Source organism: Poromitra crassiceps (genome assembly GCF_964638095.1).
Source record: "Poromitra crassiceps genome assembly, chromosome: 20".
Lineage (NCBI taxonomy): Eukaryota > Metazoa > Chordata > Actinopteri > Beryciformes > Melamphaidae > Poromitra > Poromitra crassiceps.
Window position 1 is genome coordinate 22,307,396 of NC_139637.1, and position 19,380 is coordinate 22,326,775.

At 44.4% G+C, this 19,380-nt stretch overlaps 2 pseudogenes across 2 annotated transcripts; one reads left to right on the top strand and one right to left on the bottom strand.

Moving 5' to 3' along the window:
- Nucleotides 1-13,836: 13,836 nt before the first annotated feature.
- LOC310794961 (bromodomain testis-specific protein pseudogene) lies at nucleotides 13,837-16,816 on the bottom strand (annotated as a pseudogene). Its single transcript has 2 exons — nucleotides 14,973-16,816; nucleotides 13,837-13,957 (listed from the first exon to the last, which is right to left on the bottom strand). The product of its transcript is annotated as a bromodomain testis-specific protein pseudogene (transcript).
- An 839-nt stretch (nucleotides 16,817-17,655) lies between these two features.
- LOC310794962 (WD repeat domain phosphoinositide-interacting protein 2 pseudogene) lies at nucleotides 17,656-18,861 on the top strand (annotated as a pseudogene). The gene has a single exon. The product of its transcript is annotated as a WD repeat domain phosphoinositide-interacting protein 2 pseudogene (transcript).
- Nucleotides 18,862-19,380: the final 519 nt, after the last annotated feature.

The window sequence follows — 19,380 nt, forward strand, 5'->3', positions numbered from 1 at the left end:
AATTGGGCCACGCCTGAACAGGTTGTATGGGCCCAGGCCCATACAACAATAATATCTCTAAAAACCTTCTGAATGTGGGACTTTTAGCACTTGTGTTAAGCTGTGCTAAGGAGGATTGGAAAACCATTTTCCATCAGAACCAGGTGAGAAAGCAGCAGTGTCAGTGTTCAGGTGTAACCCAGGTGAGAAAGCAGCAGTGTCAGTGTTCAGGTGTGAACCAGGTGAGAAAGCAGCAGTGTCAGTGTTCAGGTGTGAACCAGGTGAGAAAGCAGCAGTGTCAGTGTTCAGGTGTAACCCAGGTGAGAAAGCAGCAGTGTCAGTGTTCAGGTGTGAACCAGGTGAGAAAGCAGCAGTGTCAGTGTTCAGGTGTGAACCAGGTGAGAAAGCAGCAGTGTCAGTGTTCAGGTGTAACCCAGGTGAGAAAGCAGCAGTGTCAGTGTTCAGGTGTGAACCAGGTGAGAAAGCAGCAGTGTCAGTGTTCAGGTGTAACCCAGGTGAGAAAGCAGCAGTGTCAGTGTTCAGGTGTGAACCAGGTGAGAAAGCAGCAGTGTCAGTGTTCAGGTGTGAACCAGGTGAGAAAGCAGCAGTGTCAGTGTTCAGGTGTAACCCAGGTGAGAAAGCAGCAGTGTCAGTGTTCAGGTGTGAACCAGGTGAGAAAGCAGCAGTGTCAGTGTTCAGGTGTGAACCAGGTGAGAAAGCAGCAGTGTCAGTGTTCAGGTGTAACCCAGGTGAGAAAGCAGCAGTGTCAGTGGTCAGGTGTGAACCAGGTGAGAAAGCAGCAGTGTCAGTGTTCAGGTGTGAACCAGGTGAGAAAGCAGCAGTGTCAGTGTTCAGGTGTGAACCAGGTGAGAAAGCAGCAGTGTCAGTGTTCAGGTGGGAAGCGACATTACAGAAACTTCCTAAATTCCAAATCCTATCCTAAATGATTGGTAACCATGGTAATTAGAGTTAGGACTTGATTTAGGAAAACACCCATTACAGAACAACAGTTCCTAAGTCAATATTCTCATCCTAATTTAAAATGGGAAAAGCGTATTACAGAAGCGTCCCAACTCCCCAAAATCTTAAAAAAGCTCTCCTAACTTTAAGATGCCAGCTATGCTGTCCTAACTAATTTACGCTATTTTCAACTGGAACAACAGCCATCTTGCATCTGGTTATAATTTATAGCCTATTTATAGCCTACCTACCTACGTTATGGCTGCGCTGTTATTACATTTGTAAAACCAACAAAATGTCAACAGGCGCAAATGTAATTGCCGAAAGGCTCATGCGGGACCCGAATGACGTTTTGCGTTTTGATGACAGAGCGCTCGTTAATCGATACAGACTGCCCCGGGACATGATACTGCAGCTAGCCGAGGAGCTGAGACCTGTGTTGGAGAGACTAGGCGACACGGGGCTCTGCCGGTTGTAGTACAACTTACAAATGCACTTCGGTTTTTTGCGAAGGGAGATTTTCAAACTGAAGTGGCCGACATATCCAAAATATCTCAGCCTGCTATGTCACGTAATTTAACTGAGGTAGCAACAGCCATCAGCAATTTGGCTCCTCGGTACATACAATTTCCAAGGGGGGAGGAACGGCAGAGACGGTTTCCGCTATTTTAGCCCATGCCCTCTCTTTCACCTCCCGCGTGAGGGTGGCTGAAAACTTTCCAGCCAGCAGGCTACTAGCGCTCCTACTTCCCCCGCGAGTTGAGAAAGGAGGAGGTGTCTGTTGCTAGTGGTTGCTAGGGTAACAGACAGAAAAGTTGATAACCGATGCTGGATGAGTATTTAGGATTTCCTAACAAGACATAAGATAGGATTTAGCAAGATAAGATAGGATTCCTAAAGTTAGTTAGGATTTGCTTCTGTAATACGAAATCAGAAAAAATCCTATCTTAAACTAGTCCTATCCTAACTTAAGACATAAGATAGGGAGTTTCTGTAATGTGGCCCCAGGTGAGAAAGCAGCAGTGTCAGTGTTCTGTGGTGTTCAATGAGTGTAGAACACAATAATGATGTATTATTTGTGCTCTCTTAGCTCCTTCTGTACAGTGGAACCATATAACTTTTGGATGCTGGGAACAATAAGGACCAAGACCACACCTATGTCCACGTTTACCATACCATATATGGTATCCTACAAGGCATGAAGTGGTGTGGACAGGCAGGCAACAACGGTAATATTAAGATTAATTTCAGTGTTACACACTGTGCTTATGGCTGTGGTTCCATGTGCTATTTGTCTCTCTAACATTAGCCCTTTTCAGACATGCATTGATCTCCCAAAGATATCCAGACATGACTTAGATGGGGTTTATATGTGAACACAAGCAGCCGATATTTGAACACTAAAAGATATTGTCCAGAGTGAGTGAGTGAGTGAGTGAGTGAGTGAGTGAGTGAGTGAGTGAGTGAGTGAGTGAGTGAGTGAGTGAGTGAGTTCAGTGTTACAGTTTGTTGCACTTGTGATGAGTGTGATTAGAATCAGGTATGACTGTTGTGCTCTTCTCTCTCCTGTAGAGGTCATTACTGTCGGTTGTACAGACAATGCAGTGGAGGAGTACTGGGCCGCCGTGTGTGTGTGTGTGTGTGTGTGTGTGTGTGTGTGTGTGTGTGTGTGTGTGTGTGTGTGTGTTACCAGAACCCAATATTACTTGAGTAAAGCTGATATGTTCTGCACTTAAAGGAACACTCTGCCCATTTTCAACCAGCTTTGTATCATTAGAACATCAGTAGTATATCACGCAGATGAATGATGAATAGTTTGACAGTTATTGAGAGTTGATTTGAGTTAATGAGTTATTAATTTGAGTTAGTGTGGACCAGTGATGTCACTGGTCCACACTTTAACACTCAATAACTGTCAAATTAAATGAAAGACTTCAAAACCGTTTACAGTTTTCTGATATACTACTGATGTTCTAATGATACAAAGCTGGTTGAAAATGGGCGGAGTGTTCCTTTAAGTATCAAAAGTATATATATTTTTTTATATTAAATATACTTAAAAGTATTAAAGCAGCTACGAGCAAGATTTTCAATTGTTATTAAACAGTCTAAATTTAATATTGATGGCTCACATCTTACCTCTAATATTAGACGAGACCAACGCAGAGTAGTCTCGCTTGAAAGCGAGAGTGTTGTCTTGATGATTAGTCTGTCTCATAGACTGTAAAGGTCTGTCTGCGGGCCGGTGTGAAGTGAAGTGAAACGGTTTGTGACTTCGGCCATAACCACAAAATTACTTTCAAACAAACTGTTAGAATATAACGAGAGATGTTCGCGAGAGCAGAAAGTAGCGAGGGCAGCTGTTTTGGGTCTGTTGCTACGGCCGTAAACTGTTTCGCTCTGTCTAGCAGCTGTTTACAGCTGCCGTACCCACATGGAAAGAATCTATATGTACCCTATATGTTTTAATATAGGGCCACATATAGTTTTCCCATATATGGTGCATACATAAAATTGGCCGTTTTCCTATATTATATGTACATATATGTACCTATATGTATAGGTACATATATGTACCTATATGTACATATAATATAGGAAATCGGCCAATTTTATGTATGCACCATATATGGGAAACCTATATGTACATATATGTACCTATATGTAGGATTTTAAATAAAAAAAAATAGCAGCGCACACGGGATTCGAACCCTGTTCTCCAAGGTTCAAGCCGTGCGCTCTAGTGCTGAGCTATACATTTTCTTATACTAACCAGAGAGCCGGGCACATTATATACTCTCTCGCACACAACGTAGACCACAATTGTCAGCGATCGGGAAGTTATTTTATGTGATGCGTACGATCGTAACAGACTAAAATGATGTTGTGTGTGTGTGTGCATCTATAGTCTGTAGGCTGTACGGCTTCAGAGGTTAACTTCATTTAACACCAGAGACTCAGGAGGTAGGCCTACACAGAGCCTCGTATAGTCTGTTACAATAACATAGTGTGCCCAGAGCACCTCGTTCCACACTTGGTGCAGACCGGTGCAGACTTGCTTTGGTCTAGTCAGTCACAGCTATTAAGTACTTGCGCATGCTCGTTGCTGCAGGAACTGAATTCATTATTTTATAGTATTGCGCTAAACTATTAACCATAGTTGTGTCCTGGAAGCTTTTTGCTGGCACCACATAGCCTATAGTCCCATATTTATGATATTTCATGTGACATAAAATGCGTTGAAATGTAGTTTTCGTGTAGATCAGATTTCAACTCTCAGTTACACAATAAAAGACAATAAAATGCCAATTCACACACTATCAATATTGTCTCTATTCCAAACTACAACAAATGTTTTAACAATATGATGAACCAAATTGTGTTTTTTTACACGTTTACGTTGTAACCGCATTTTAGCCAGTTGAAAAGAGGGTGAAATTAGGTCTTAGACGTTCAAACCCAATATCACCCAGATTTAAACTAAAAATCAACGTTGAAAAAACGTTTTGTGCTCGCTGGGTATATATGGATTATGACACAGTGTATACAAACAGATTTGTAAATGACCTATATAGGAGGCATATACCTTGTATTGTGTACATATATGGCCTATATGTGGATATAAAGAAGTGAGACCTATATGACCTGTATTATGAACATATAGGGCCTTTATGTGTATATAAAGAAGCTATATAGGAGACATATATGCCCTGTATGTGCACATATAGTACCTATATGTGGATATAAAGAAGCTATAGGAGACCTATATGCCCGGTATATGCACTTATATGCACCTGAATCTGGCCTATATGCAACCTATATGCGGCATAAATGTGGCCTATATGCGCATATATGCACCTAAATCTGGCCTATATGCAACCTATATGCGGCATATATATGGCCTATATGCTCCTATATGCGCATATATGCACCTAAATCTGGCCTATATGCAACCTATATGCGGCATATATATGGCCTATATGCTCCTATATGCGCATATATGCACCTAAATCTGGCCTATATGCAACCTATATGCGGCATATATATGGCCTATATGCTCCTATATGCGCATATATGCACCTAAATCTGGCCTATATGCAACCTATATGCGGCATATATATGGCCTATATGCTCATATATGCTGCATATAGGTTGCATATAGGTTGCATATAGTTGCATATATGTTCATATAGATTCTTTCCATGTGGGGTAAACCGTTTCGCTCTGCCTAGCAACAGACCCAAAACAAGAAGGACGACTTTCCCCTCCTGCTACGCTCGTGAACATCTCTCGTTATATTCTAATAGTTTGAAAGTAATTTTATCTGGCCTGATAGAAGCTGTTACAATTTTCCAGTTACCGGCTGAAAGAAAACTGTACACAGTTTACATGTTACATACCAGTAATAACACCTCACAGCTATCACTCCTGAAATGTATTACAATCCTGTCTGCCTGACATGAAAGTGATCGTGCTGAAATAACCTGCTGTTTTATGTTTCCACAGTTGGCAGAGAAAGCATCAGGTATCGTCACAGTAGCTGTGTTTCCATTACAGTTTTTCGCAAAATAATTGCGATATTTCTACAACTTCGACAATGTACAATTGCGACTTGTAGGCGTTTCCATTGAAGTTGAGTTTGAGTGACGGCGCACACACCTGAACGCAATTCCCCGTTGCAGCAGCTGCCACAGTGATTACGCACGGGGATCCGCCCCAAATCCCGTCCCCTGCATGCTCAAATCTAACCAATGGTCAATGCAAATCACAACATGAAGTTACAACGCATATAAACGAGCCTGATTATCAATTCAAAAGAACATGTTGCTGGTGGCGGTGAATGCAGTGAGCGCGAGAGGCAGAGGAAAAAAGGTAGCCTACAACTGCCCGCACACAGACAGGCAGCCTGTCACCATGGACCGATTTCTGTCATTAAACATGATCTTTTTTCCCCAGCTCCGCTTTTGCACAACACTCGTCTTTCTGCTAGGTTGCTGCGGAGGTTTTGCCACGGCTTATCGAACCCTTTCTCCCTCATTTTCCTTTCATTTTCTGCTCCTTTTCCAAAGGAGAATGGGTCACATGACGTGCAAATGCGGAAAAGTGTGTTTCCATTACACTTTTGCGATAAACTGCTATATCGACACGTCTGGAAAACCACCTCATGAGAGCGCAAAAACTTTTTGCGATATTTGGGAGGTTTTTCGAAATTTACGTGTTTCCATTACCCACTTTCTATTGCGATATTTAGATTTTGCGCATTTCTGATGGTAATGGAAACACGACTATTGTTACTGAACGGAGCCTTAGGGTACATGACACAACATCCAAAAGGTGAAGTTCGGTAAGTACAATGATCCTAACTGGTAAATCACATTCACTTGTATGTTTTATGGATCATTCTCATGCAGTTATTACAGTATTTCTTCAGCATACAGATGGGAGATTGAAGGGTTGGCCCTCTGGTGCGGTCAGAACAACCTAGCTAGTGGACTACAGGAGTCCCCCAGCACTACCCCCCCCCCCCCCCTCAACATACTCTGCAGCACAGTCCAGGAATTGTGTGTGTGTGTGTGGGGGGGGGGGGGTCCTTATTCCAAGCGTTGTCTGGGGGGAGGTCTGGGGGGAGGCCCACAGTCTCAGACTTTGAAAACCCCTGTTGTAGTCTCATATCTAGTCTTGTATATGGGCGACTGAAGTTTAATTATCCACCTTTTTTATAACGATCCGACACACTGCCTCAGAAATGTAAAGTTTACCCATCTTTTTTTGTTACCACTACACTGCTCCACAGGAAATAAAGAGCTGCGCGACATTTATAATTGATGAATGGTCATTTAACATAAGCCAAGTAACGTTAAACTTCCTTTTTTATATATTTCCCCGTCATGATAACATCCAATTCCACAATCATTCTATGAGAAACATATGTGATATATTTTCACTGAGAAGGACAAGACACTGGATCCTCTCTCCCCAAAATCTAACCCCCCGACCCCAAAGTCTATAAATCCATCCCTCCCCCCCATGTGAGGCATATCACCCCCCCCCCCCTAATTTTTTGGGCTATATAAATACACAAATATGCACATGGGATATTTACACCCGGGTGTAAATCGAGTATATAGCCACATTGTCTATTTACACCCAGGTGCAAATAGCACCAGCCTAACTTTAATTCAGTGCCAGTGAAACACAGGACACAACAGGCCATGCCTTCTTCTGTGTCTGACGTGCCGGTGCGCCCATCACAGTGGTCCACTGCGCCCCTCTGGTCGGAAGCTACATGGCTATTATTGCAACAACAAACAGGAGGTACATGTGCTAGGGTTATGTCAAACGCAAAAGGCACATGCCAAAGCATGATACATTTGTGTGTGTGCGTGTGTGTCCTCTGGTGTGTGTTGCATGTGACAGGAAACACCAGCGCACCAATGAGCACAGAGAGCTGTCGCTGCTGGCCTACCTCAGTCAGCTGCAGTCTCCAGACCCAGGCCCCATCAGACCGCTCCACTGCCTCACCCCGTACCAGGTCAGTACACGATGAGGCTCTGCGTATTTTGATACGAGTTGCGGAGAACTTCTCGGGCTCTCCTAAGAGTGGCGCTGTAGCGACAAATTGAAAAGCAACAATGCCTGTTTTTGCGCTTGTACACATGGCATCATGGGTAATTCAATATTAGAAAGGAGTTTCCTAAATACCTACAAGCTTATTCCCCATTAGTTGAAATAAAAATACAAATCCGTTTTAAGTGTGTCACTTAGGCCGTGTTCACATTACAGGCAAATCCAAATCTGATTTGGGAGTGTGTCCACACTGCCACAAATCTGATTTGGGCAAGTGTTGAAGTCGGATCTGTGTGTCCAGATACAATGAGCCAACATACAATGTTTCTGGCAGTGTTTGCATGTCTGCTCTCTGCTCTTCAAGTCCCCGCCCCCCTGTATTTTGACATTTGATTTGTTTATTTAGACGGGACAGTGCAAAATTAATGGACACAAAGAACATAATCAGAGTGTAAAAATTGCCGGATTTAGCACGAGACTCGAGCACGAGGCTCGAACACGTTGCACATGGCACGAGGCTAATTTCCATCCGTAGTCCCCAAAACAAACAGGACATACGTGGACATACCTACATACAATACAATTACACACAAACAATACATACAGACATACATGCAGCCGGCAGTAATGGTTTCTAAATATACTCAGATTTGCAACATGAAACATGAAACATTATTACTGTTTTGAACGAGTAACAAGGCACACTTCAATATTATACAGGTACAATCCATTTGTTGAAAAAAGTACAGGGATTACAGTCCGAAACAACTCCAATACTGACGGCTGGGTTAGAAAGGAAAAAGGGGGGGGCAGTAGGTAGGGCAGCAGGGGCTGATGGAGACGGTCGGACGTGGTGGGGGATGGTGGAGGACGGGGTGGTGCTGGGGGAGTGCGTGCGTGACCATGTGTGATTGGCCTATGAGTCCTTAGGCTCCATGAGTGTGTGTGTGTATGTCTGAGCCTCCTTCGTCTGAACACAGCGTTGCTGCGGAGATGGCCTCTATCTATTCAGTCCAAAGTTCAGGTGTCAGATGTCAGGGCGGGGGGGTGAATAGATGAGCGTAGTTGCATACGAAAATATCAGGGAAGGAATTGCTGCTGCGTCCTTGGCAGCTCCGAGTCCAGATTAGAATGAAAATGTTTTGGTTGCCTGAATTCCTTTCAGGTCACACAGACCAAACAGAACAGGTCTCAAGTCTCTGGATCCCAACATTAGTTCATTTCTTATGCAGATCAGTGGAAATTTCCATGATATAATCCAGGTATAATCCATTTTTCACAGTTCAAATTCACTGACCGCCCATCTCAATTTTCATGACGTCACAGCCTTGGGTCAATCGCTGTTGTCCGTCTGGGCAGAGGGTGGGGGCTCCCTGGACCTCGCATTCCTCAAAGTTTAGTTGATTTGCATTGAGAGACCAGCTTAATAAATCCAATAAATCCATGTTTGTCATTTCGAATAGACAAATGCAAGTTTGCTCCGGCTAGGGTGGTGTTGCAGGCAGAGGGAAAGGTGCAGGAGAGGAGGGATGGAGAGAGCGAGCAGAAAAGCGTCCATCTCCCTCAAGTGCTGAAGCAGAGCAAAAGACACTCTCAAATCTGATTTGGGTGATCAGCGCGTCCACACTGAAGTCACATCACTCAAAAGCAGATTGGAAACTACCTCCATATGTGGTTTGGGACAAGTGACACAAATCAGACTTGGAGCGTCCAGACTCATAAAACCAGTCTGGATAAAGTCATCAATAGGTCATTAAAGTTCACAAATCAGATTTGGCCTCCTAGTCTGAACATGGCCTAACTGGCCCAAAGACGGAACTGCATCATTTGTACATGTTCAACTGTAAACATACTTCTTATTTTATTTCTCACTCTTATGCATAATCCAATTCAATTTTTAATTTCCCATATAGGTTCCCCAGTCAGCGGTGGCTGTAGGTGTGACCCACTGCGAGGTGGCGCCCAGTCACACGCTTTACGCTGCCAACGCCAGCCTGGTGGGGTTGTGCATCCTGGCGGAGAAGGTCACGAGTAGCAGGGGAGGGCCGGTCCTGCTCTCCCGGGCACCCCTCTGCCCGTGTGTGGGCTTTGGTGCGTATCTTTGTGGATTTCAGTGATTTTGACATTTATGGAATGTGGAAGAGCCAGCGTTGGTCATTGCTCTGTGTGTGTGTGTGTGTGTGTGTGTGTGTCGTGTGTGTGTCGTGGTTCTGGTTCTGTTCTGCTAGGTGTGCTTTGAGGTGTGGACAAGGTGCGAAGCCTGTACTTCCTGCTGACCCCTGTGGAGCCCTCCATCCTCCGGAAGGTCAACTGTCTTCTCCTGGGAGCCGTTTCACTACCGTCCTGCATCCTCACAACACAGGTCAGCGGGGGGGCGGCTCTTTCATTTCTTCCACAGAGTACAGTGTGAGAATTTATGAAAACCTGGTTTGCAGTGCACTGAGTACACTGTAAACCAGGATTCAATAAATTCACAAATGTAATTTAATTAATTTAATTTAATTTGAATGAAAAGAGTTGGAATTGTCGGAAACAGAATTTGATTCCATCAAATTCCACTTCTAAGAGAGTTTGTCTCAACTTGCTAACCATTATAAATCAAACATTGCGAATCAAATAAAAGACTGTTGAATGATTTGTTAAATGATTGCATGTTCTGTATCAAACACCACCTGAAAGAAACATTTTATGATAGTCAGTATTGATAATGTATAACACTATGTGCAATCTCAGATATGTGTGGTAAGAATGAAATTCCTTCTGACATTTGAATTGTGTTTCCTGTCGGTCTTCTCAAACTCCAATTCCTCCGTTGAATTGGAATACATGAGTTTATTCATGAATTGACCCCAACCCTGTTGTAAACACACAGGAGAACGTACTACTTGTCACCTTCCTATATTGTCAAAAAGCTATTCTATTGCTTTTTATATTATTATTATATAATTATTATTATTATAATTTATATATATTATTAAACTGTTATTTGTCCCAAACCTCCTCATGCAGTGATGTCTACTTCCTCCTTGTGTGTTGCAGACGGGCTTAGAGGGAGAGATGCCGTACGTCACGTCAGACTACAGTTTTGATCTGACCGGGGCAGGAAAGCTGCGCGTCTTCAAGGGTTTGGCGAGGCCGGGCCAAATCGGGACGCACTGACATTTTGTACACATCAATATAGGGGCAAAGTGAACGTCACTTCCTGCTTCAGCACTGTACCCAGAGATTTTCTTTCCGCAATTTATTTTCCCATAGACATTTCGTAAAATGCGCATAGAAATTGTTTTACTTGGTCAAACCAAACGGTTCAGCTATATTTCGAATCGGGAGAGAGTGACCATAGAACATTTAATCGAAAACATATTTTCTTTAAACCTGCATTTTGTTTTACGTTTTGGTCCGAGCGAAATGTTATGTGATCTCTCCTGTTTCTAAATATATCTGAACCGTTTGGTTTGAACAAGTAAAAAAAAAAGATTATAAGCATTTTACGAAATGTCTATGGGAAAATAAATGGCGGATGAAAATCTCTGGTACAGTGCTGAAGCAGGAAGTGACGTTCACTTTAACTCTCTATATCTTTCTGTCGACTGGCTCCTCACACTAAGCCGCCTTTGAATGTGCAGAACTGAGATGGAGTGGAGGATGTTTTTGCGTCGTTTTTTTTACGTCAAGGTTTCAGTCTGACAGAGAGGGGGCGCTATTACAGACTCTGCTGGAGACGGCCATAGCTCCTTCTGTCAGGGGACTTCACGTTGTTCCCGCCCGGCCGAGTGCATTTCTGACAGCGCCGTCAAGTAGTTTGGAGTTTCTGTGCTTTCGATCACACGGACAATAACATCGTAACTTGCAGTTAAAACTCTTTGTTTAACGTCTTTTCCCGGTAGGTGACATTCCAAAGCCGACGTTCCTTGAAAACATAACGTGTCAAACTATTAAACGAGAAATTACTTTTGAGTTTGTGCTTTTTTTGTCATTGACTCTTGAGTCTAGCCTGTTTGAAGACCAATGTGACTGCCTGTGGTTTTTAAGCTTTGTTACAAGCCTTGTTTATTTTGCAATTAAACTTTATAAAATGATGAATCATCATATACTATGTATGATTATACATACCATTTCCATAGAAGCTGCTCATAGTTTTGTAGTCGGCTTATTTTTGCCAGCTGGATTATTGATAAAATGTCCACTGCCACGACACTTCACTCTGTTTCTGCTTACATTTGACCAGTGTTGGGCAAGTTACTGAAAATTGGTAATTAGTTACTAGTTACTTCTCTCAAAAAGTAATTTAATACCTCTAAAGTTACTAGTTACTTCAAAGTAATTTGTTACTAGGGAAAGTAACTTTTGCATTACTTTTAAAAGTCTGCTTTGATTGCACACATGGTAGTGTAGTGTTGCTGTGCCACAGTGTGGCATTGAACATTCACTTATTGGGGAGGCTTATAGCCTATCAAGGTCATTAGCCTCTGGGGCTCTGGCTGCAGCTATAGGTCTGAGGATCAGAAACCAGATAATTCTCTGAAGTTGTCTGTTATTTTCATGTCCTAAAGTAACAAGTAACTAGCCCAGTTACTATTTTAGTAACTGTAACTGAGTTACTAAATTTGAAAAGTAATTAGATTACTAGTTACGTAAGTTAAGTAGTTAGGTTACAGTAACTAGTTACTCCCAACACTGCATTTGACATTAAAGTAAATAAAACTGCAAGGCAGAGTTTAGGGAGGATTCTTTCCAATGATGAATCTGTCGAGCTCAACTCATGAAGGAAGCCTGTTGATGTTCCTGTTCATCAGTGAGTCATGTTTTACTGGGTTGGCACAAATTCTGGCCTGGCAAATTCAGATCTTTATGGTGTGTTTGAACTACAACAATTCTGCTTCAACAGTTCTACATTTCTTATTGGGTTGAAAAGGACAATAGTGTTTCTGCTCTTACAGGTCATCCAAAAGATCTTGTGATGATTGGTTGATTTCATGACTTTCTGAGAAGGGTCTGATGGCAGACTGCAAGACAGGAGTACCTGGAAGTGGGCGTACCCGGTAGCTTCAAGGTACGCCCCATTGAAGTTGTCCAAATCACACGAGTCGCTGCTTGCTATGTGTGTTTGGACACCATAGTGTTAAGTTGGAGCGAAACATGTTGATTCCTGCTTCCATGGCGACAAGCGACAGTATTTTGAAGTGGTCTTGCAGCGTGCAGAACAGGGGGCGTAGTGGAGGGTAAACACAAGTAAAACGGTTCACCTCTTTGAAATGAGGCAGAGAGTTTGCTCACCTATTTTCAGATCACCTGTATCAAAACGAGGTGGGTATTACTCACCTTGGATAGTTTACCCACATCTCTGTAAGTAATTAATTACATTACTCGTTACTTTATTAGTTACTTTCACTACTGGCCTTCCAAAAAAAGTGATGTACAACCTGTTTAGGCAGCTCCTTTTAGAACTGAATCCACTTTATTGGAACAATAATTAACCTTACAGGAGTCAACAATCAGCCAAATCTCATACTTTGTATTTATTTGCCTACATAGGACAACAAACTAATTGTGTTTGGTTATGTGAGACTACTGCATTGCCAGACCGATCAAGTAGTGCAGTAACTTCAAGTTACTGCACTACTTGGATTAGTAACTAATATAATTACTGTTTTGGAAATTGTAATCCCTTACATTACTACTAGTTACCAGGGAAGTAATACAATTACAGTCATGTGTTACTTTACTTAACTGCCAACACTACAATAAATAGCATAGAAACTACTAATTTCAGATTCAGATTCATTTATTAAGGACTGCACAACAAAGTCGGCAGAATTTGCTTTCGGTACAGCAATTGTTAAGCACATGAATATTGTGTCAGCATGAGACATTACAGTACATAAACAGACATATGGCAACATAAATACAGAACATTCAACATATACATTGCTGGAGAGGTATACAGTGAGATTTCAGAGGTGAGTGGAGTTCAGAAACCTGATGGCAGTGGGGAAAAAACTGTTTTTGAATCGGGTTGTTTTGGTGGAAATGGATTGAACAGTTGGAACAGGTGATTGGCTGGGTGAGATGGGTCAGAAACTATTTTTTTTAGCCTAAGAAAGAAAATAAAGTATTATAAAACAAAGATAGAAAAAGCCTGAGTGAGAAGAAGAATACTCCCCAACTGTGAGAGGCAGCAATGTGCTGCGAGGCATGCAGTCTGCCGGAAAACCATTAGAAGAAGAAGACAAACATACCTTCAGACACACACAACTTGATTAGATATGATATATATATATATTTTTTTTTTACTTATAATATACCTGGGCCTCCTGCCTCCACACAGGCTCACTTTGATCCAGTCTGAACCCTGTCTCTGCCATTGTGAGGAGTTGGATGGGAGCCACTATGTGGGTTGGTGCGGCGGTGATGGAGTCTGGCACTGCTACCCATCCCAGCATCCCTCAGCCTGTTCACAAACTCACACCAATAAGTGACCTCACCTGACCTGACCTGACCTGACTTCCTTAAGGTCATGATCCAAGGAGTTCAACCTGCATCTCCTGATCTCTGCAGACAGGGTCCTGGTCTCCCTGCTCTGCTCGTGTTTGGAGTCTCCAGAGATGGTAGGTGGAGCTGTTTTTCTTCTGATATATAACTGCAGGGTGTTTCCTCCAGAACTGAGCAGATGGTCCGGTGGTCGACCCCGAGTCTCCATATACCTCATCATGTCATATTATTCACAATTGCCGGGGTAGAGTGGAAACCCAGTGAAGAGCTCTTCTGGTCAGTCTGTATTATCCCCATAGTCTTCAAGTGTTTCGGTGCTGTGGCCAACTGGTGAATGATCAGTCTCAACTGCTTCACAGGCAGAGAGGTTGGAAATGTCTCTGCCTCATGAAGTTTTCAAGAGTCGTGTCCAAAATCTCAAATTCCAGGCACATGTACAGTATCCTCTGTCGATGAAACCGCCATGCCAATGAACAGTTACATGTCTGGAAGTTCTATGTTCTATGACATCATCAGTGATGTCACCCGCCACAGCCGATTTTTTTCCATGATGTCATATTGTCATATATGTCAGTCATGATGTCATCAGTGATGTCACTCCAGCAATTGTGATGTCATCTGTGAGTGATGCCAGTGATCAGTGTCTAAACAGTGACATCGGTGTCTGTCACAAATCATTAGATTTTATTACATCACAGATGATGTCACACTGCCCATCATCAATTGTGAGAAGTCCTATACTGTTTTAACATGCAAAATATATTTGGTCCACGTGGATTTTAGCGAGAGCTTATCTTCTTTAAGAGTGGAGGCAGAGTGCTGAGGAGAGCAGCTAAGCTGATTCAGAGTCACTGCTATCAGAACTGCTCGAATCACTACTACTGCTGCTGCTGCCGCCATCAGAGCTGGAGGAGGAGCTGCTGCTGCTTTCATTGTAGCTGGCGCCTTTTGATGCGATGGTTTCGCCCTTTGACTTTTTCCTCGAGCTCTGCTCTTTGCTGACGACCAGAGATGTCCCAGGATCATTTAATTTCCCAGTCTGCACTCCTCCTTTTGGTTTCACCAGCTTGTTCTGACTGATGCTGTTGGAGCGCTTCCTCAGACACGTCATAACGAACCTCTGCACAGCCCTCAATGTAGAAGGCGTAAGCTTCTGAAAGTCAATCTCAATCTTCACTGCACTAGAATTTCCCGAAGAAGCCTCCTGGACCTGGATGATATTCAACACCTTGTTCAGCTTGTCACCAGGCAGCTTTTCAATGTCGCGCCTCAACTGCATCTCCTCATGGTAAGACATCGGTGACTTAAGCTCATCCTCAGATTTGAAGGGTACTCCTTGAATATTGGGTCTCTTGCCGTACAGAGTAGGAGGGCCTTTGCTGTCGACCAGTTTCTGGATGTTAGATTTGCTTTTTGAGGACTTCTGCTTTTTCACAATTACAATATTTTCTTTGTGTTTTCTATCCTTTTTTGTCTTCTCTTTCTCCTTTCGTTTTGGTAGGGACGCCTGAGTGAGTCCACTAACCGCTTTCAACGATTCCTTTAGATTGGCCAGCTGAAGGGCCCTCTCCGACAAGCTCTCCAAATCAGAGCTTTCGCTGTCAGTACTCGATTTGCTCGAGAGACTTCCAGGTCCATCTCCTTTTCCCGTGTCGACTCGATGTAACAACAGAACAGGTAAGGAGGAGTGACTCACATTTGGAGGTGAGTGACTCTGTGGTTCTTCTGGAAGCTGCAGATATCGGGCCTCAAAAACATCTTGCAGTCTTCTCGCCATCAAGGCAACTTCATCCGATGGTGGATTGTATTTGTAACAGTTGGAGAACATCAGTCTGACGTCAGCAGCAAACTGTTGGGCGCTTGCGTACTCTCGTTGATCCATCTTTCTCCTTATACTGCTCAGATCCATCGGCTGTTGGATAATGTCGTGGTAGTCAAGCAAGCGTAAAGCGTCGACATCAACAGGGGTGTAGAAGGGCCACGCATACGCCGAGTGCCTCTTTGCGAGCATCTCCTTCAGGATGATATTGCAGTAGTTGAGCTGCTCAGAAAGTGTGTCCTTCTTGCCGAAACTGGGGGTATCGGGCAGGTCTTTCCTGGTTGGTTTGACGGCCCTTCCACTGTCCTGCCAAAGTGCTGGAAGGTCCAGATGAGGAGATACTTCACAGCTAGTGATTGATGAGGTGGTTGAAGTCGTGGACTCTGCTTTCCTCTTAAGGCCTTTTTTAATCGGTGCATTGATTTGTGTGGAGAGCTGGGCGGGTGGGATGCAGTGACGCACATCAGGAGGAATGTCCGCCATCGTCTGTTGCAGCACGACCGCCGACACAGGGGAGTGGGGTTTCAGTTTCACTGCACCTGGGTTTGTCTTCCTCCCTTTCCCCAGCGCCTTTGTAGTGACTAATGACACTTCACTCTCCTCCTTCGGCATTTGGGCCACTTTCTGCAAGAAAAGCTTCTCCAAGTTTTGTGCCATGTGAACGACGTCATCAGCAGGCCCGTTGTACATATAGCAGTTGGTGAAGATGGCTTGGATGTCCTGTATACATTCAAGACCCTTCCAGTAAAAGTTGTTCTGGAGACGCTTCTTAATGGTGCCCAGATCCATCGGGTTCTTAATGGTTGCATAATAATTTGGAAGGCGCAGTGCCACTGCATCAACAGGCTGGCGAAAGGGCCACGAAAAGCGATGCTTCCATAAGTCTCTGACCAACACCTTTTCCAGATACTGCAGCTGATTGGTTACACGTCCAGGCTTGTTGGGATTGATGACCTCTGGAGGAGGTGGATTTCCACTCTTACAGTTCACATCCGACATTGTGCTGTCCAAAACCCGTGAAGAGGCGGTGGAGGCTTTCTCAAGATAGGCTTTGCTGCATCTCACCTGTCAGCAGATGTCCACTCCTTACAAGATGTACAGGCTCAGGTATTTCAACCTTTCAAATGGTTGATGTCTCTACCACAGTCCTACTTAAAGCCTCTGCAGGGAAGGATTTATGACATCACAGATGATGTCATAGATATTGTGACATCATCAGTGATGTCATAAATCCTGTGACATCATCAGTGATGTCATAAATCCTTCTCTGTAGGACTGTCTCACAACTGATGATGTCATAGTCATTGTGACATCATCACTGATGTCATCAACTCAAATTTGTGACAGACACTGATTATGTCATAGTTTAGCCACTGATGCCACAATGTCTATGCGTGACATCATCAGTGAGTTATTTAGTGCAGTGCAGGTTCGCTTTTCTCCCTCCTCCCCACCCCCTCCATGTTTTTTTCCCCTCCAGTGATTTATGACCTCATCAATGATGCCATAGCAGCATACCGTCTGTATGTCTATCTGTCATACCAGCGTTAGTATCGCTGTAGCGCCCCCTGGGCGCATTTCTTTATTTTTTTCGCACTGCACTCCGTCATCACCGATGACCCACCGATTGGTCATCGGGGGTGATGTCATCAGTGATGTCACTCGAGCAATTGCAATGTCACTGTGATGTCATCAGTGATGTCATCAGTGATGTCACTCTAGCAATTGTGATGTCATTGGGGATTATGTCAGTGATGATGTCATCAGTGATATCACTCGAGCAACTGCCAACTGCTGCTATTTCTACCGAAGCTTTATATATCGATGGTGCCGAACCCATGAACTTTGATAGTCAAAGCGATAGTCCTGGTGGAAGCCAGCTCCTCTTCGCCAGCTTTAACCAGGACAACACGTCCTTAGCTGTTGGCACCACATCGGGATACAAGTTCTTCTCCCTCTTGTCTGTGGACAAATTGGGGCAGATTTATGAATGTACGGACACAGAGGATGTGTGTATTGTGGAGCGCCTGTTCGCCACCAGCCTGGTGGCCATCGTCAGCCAGAACGCCCCCAGGAAGCTCAAAGTCTGTCACTTCAAGAGGGGAACGGAAATCTGCAACTACTCGTACTCCAACACCATCCTGGCTGTGAAGCTCAGCAGAGAGAGGCTGATCGTGTGTCTCGAGGAGTCGCTGCACATCCACAACATCCACGACATGAAAATGCTCCACACCATCAGAGAGACCCCGCCCAACCCTTCAGGGCTGTGCGCCCTCTCCATCAGCAACGACAACTGTTACCTGTCGTATCCAGGCAGCGCTACCATAGGAGAGGTCCAAGTGTTCGACACGGTCAACCTGCGAGCGGCTAACATGATCCCAGCTCACGACAGCCCCTTGGCCGCTCTGGCTTTTGACGCCAGCGGAACCAAGTTGGCCACGGCCTCGGAGAAGGGCACCTTGATCCGTGTCTTCTCCATCCCGGAGGGACACAAGGTCTTTGAGTTTCGACGAGGACTCTGGTGTGTCAACATCTACTCGTTGGTGTTCAGCACGGAAGGCCTGTACCTGTCGGTCTCCAGCAACACGGAGACGGTCCACATCTTCAAACTGGAGACGCAGAAGGAGAAGCCGGCGGAGGAGCCCGCCACGTCGGGAGGCTACGTGAAGCCGGCCGAAGAGGCCACCACGTGGGGAGGCTACCTGAGCAATTTCCTGATGGCGTCCACCACCTACCTGGCGGCCCTGGTCACCGAGATGTTCACCCAGGGACGCGCCTTCGCCACCGTACGACTGCCCTGCCCGCACAAGAACATCTGCGCCGTGGCCCTGATCCAGAAGATCCCCAGGTTGTTGGTGGCGGCGGCGGATGGCTACCTGTACCTCTACAACCTGGATCCTCTAGTGGGCGGGGAATGCACACTTATGAAACAGTACAGGTTAGACGGCAGCACCGAGCCGTCCAATGAGATCCTGGCCATGGAGGATGACCTAAACGACCTGCGCCTGGAGGAAGAGAACGTGCAGCCGCCAGAGACCGACTGACGGACGCACGCACCCACCTATCAGGGGGCTCCTCTGGTGCTGCTATGAACACGTGACACAAGGAGGGGGCGGGGGTGATGAGTAAAGACGGGGTGTATTTAAAGTCAAGCGTTCAAGGAGCCTGTCAGTCTTATTGTCTATGCGTGTTGACATACATGATCTTTTTCACCCTCCCTCAGTTTGCGCGCGGGCGCAACTGAAGCTTTGCATGTAGTCTACATGTGCCAACCGCTAAAATAAAAAATTCTCCAATTTGAAAAAGTCTGTGGGCATGCGTCCTATCAAAATAAAGTAGGCGTGTCTCCACTGCACGCATTGTGTTCAATGAAAGTTATGTGCGCCTCTGCCCTATTGATATGCTTGCTTCTATTTTGGCTCAATAAAATCTGTTTTCAAGGCTGTGTACTATTTGTGTTTTTGACCCTCTCTTCTCTCTTCAGTCACACTTTCCTGTGAGGAGAAAGTCTCAGTCATCTAGTTTTCTCTCAATTTTACCAAAATAATGTTCTATAGAAGCTT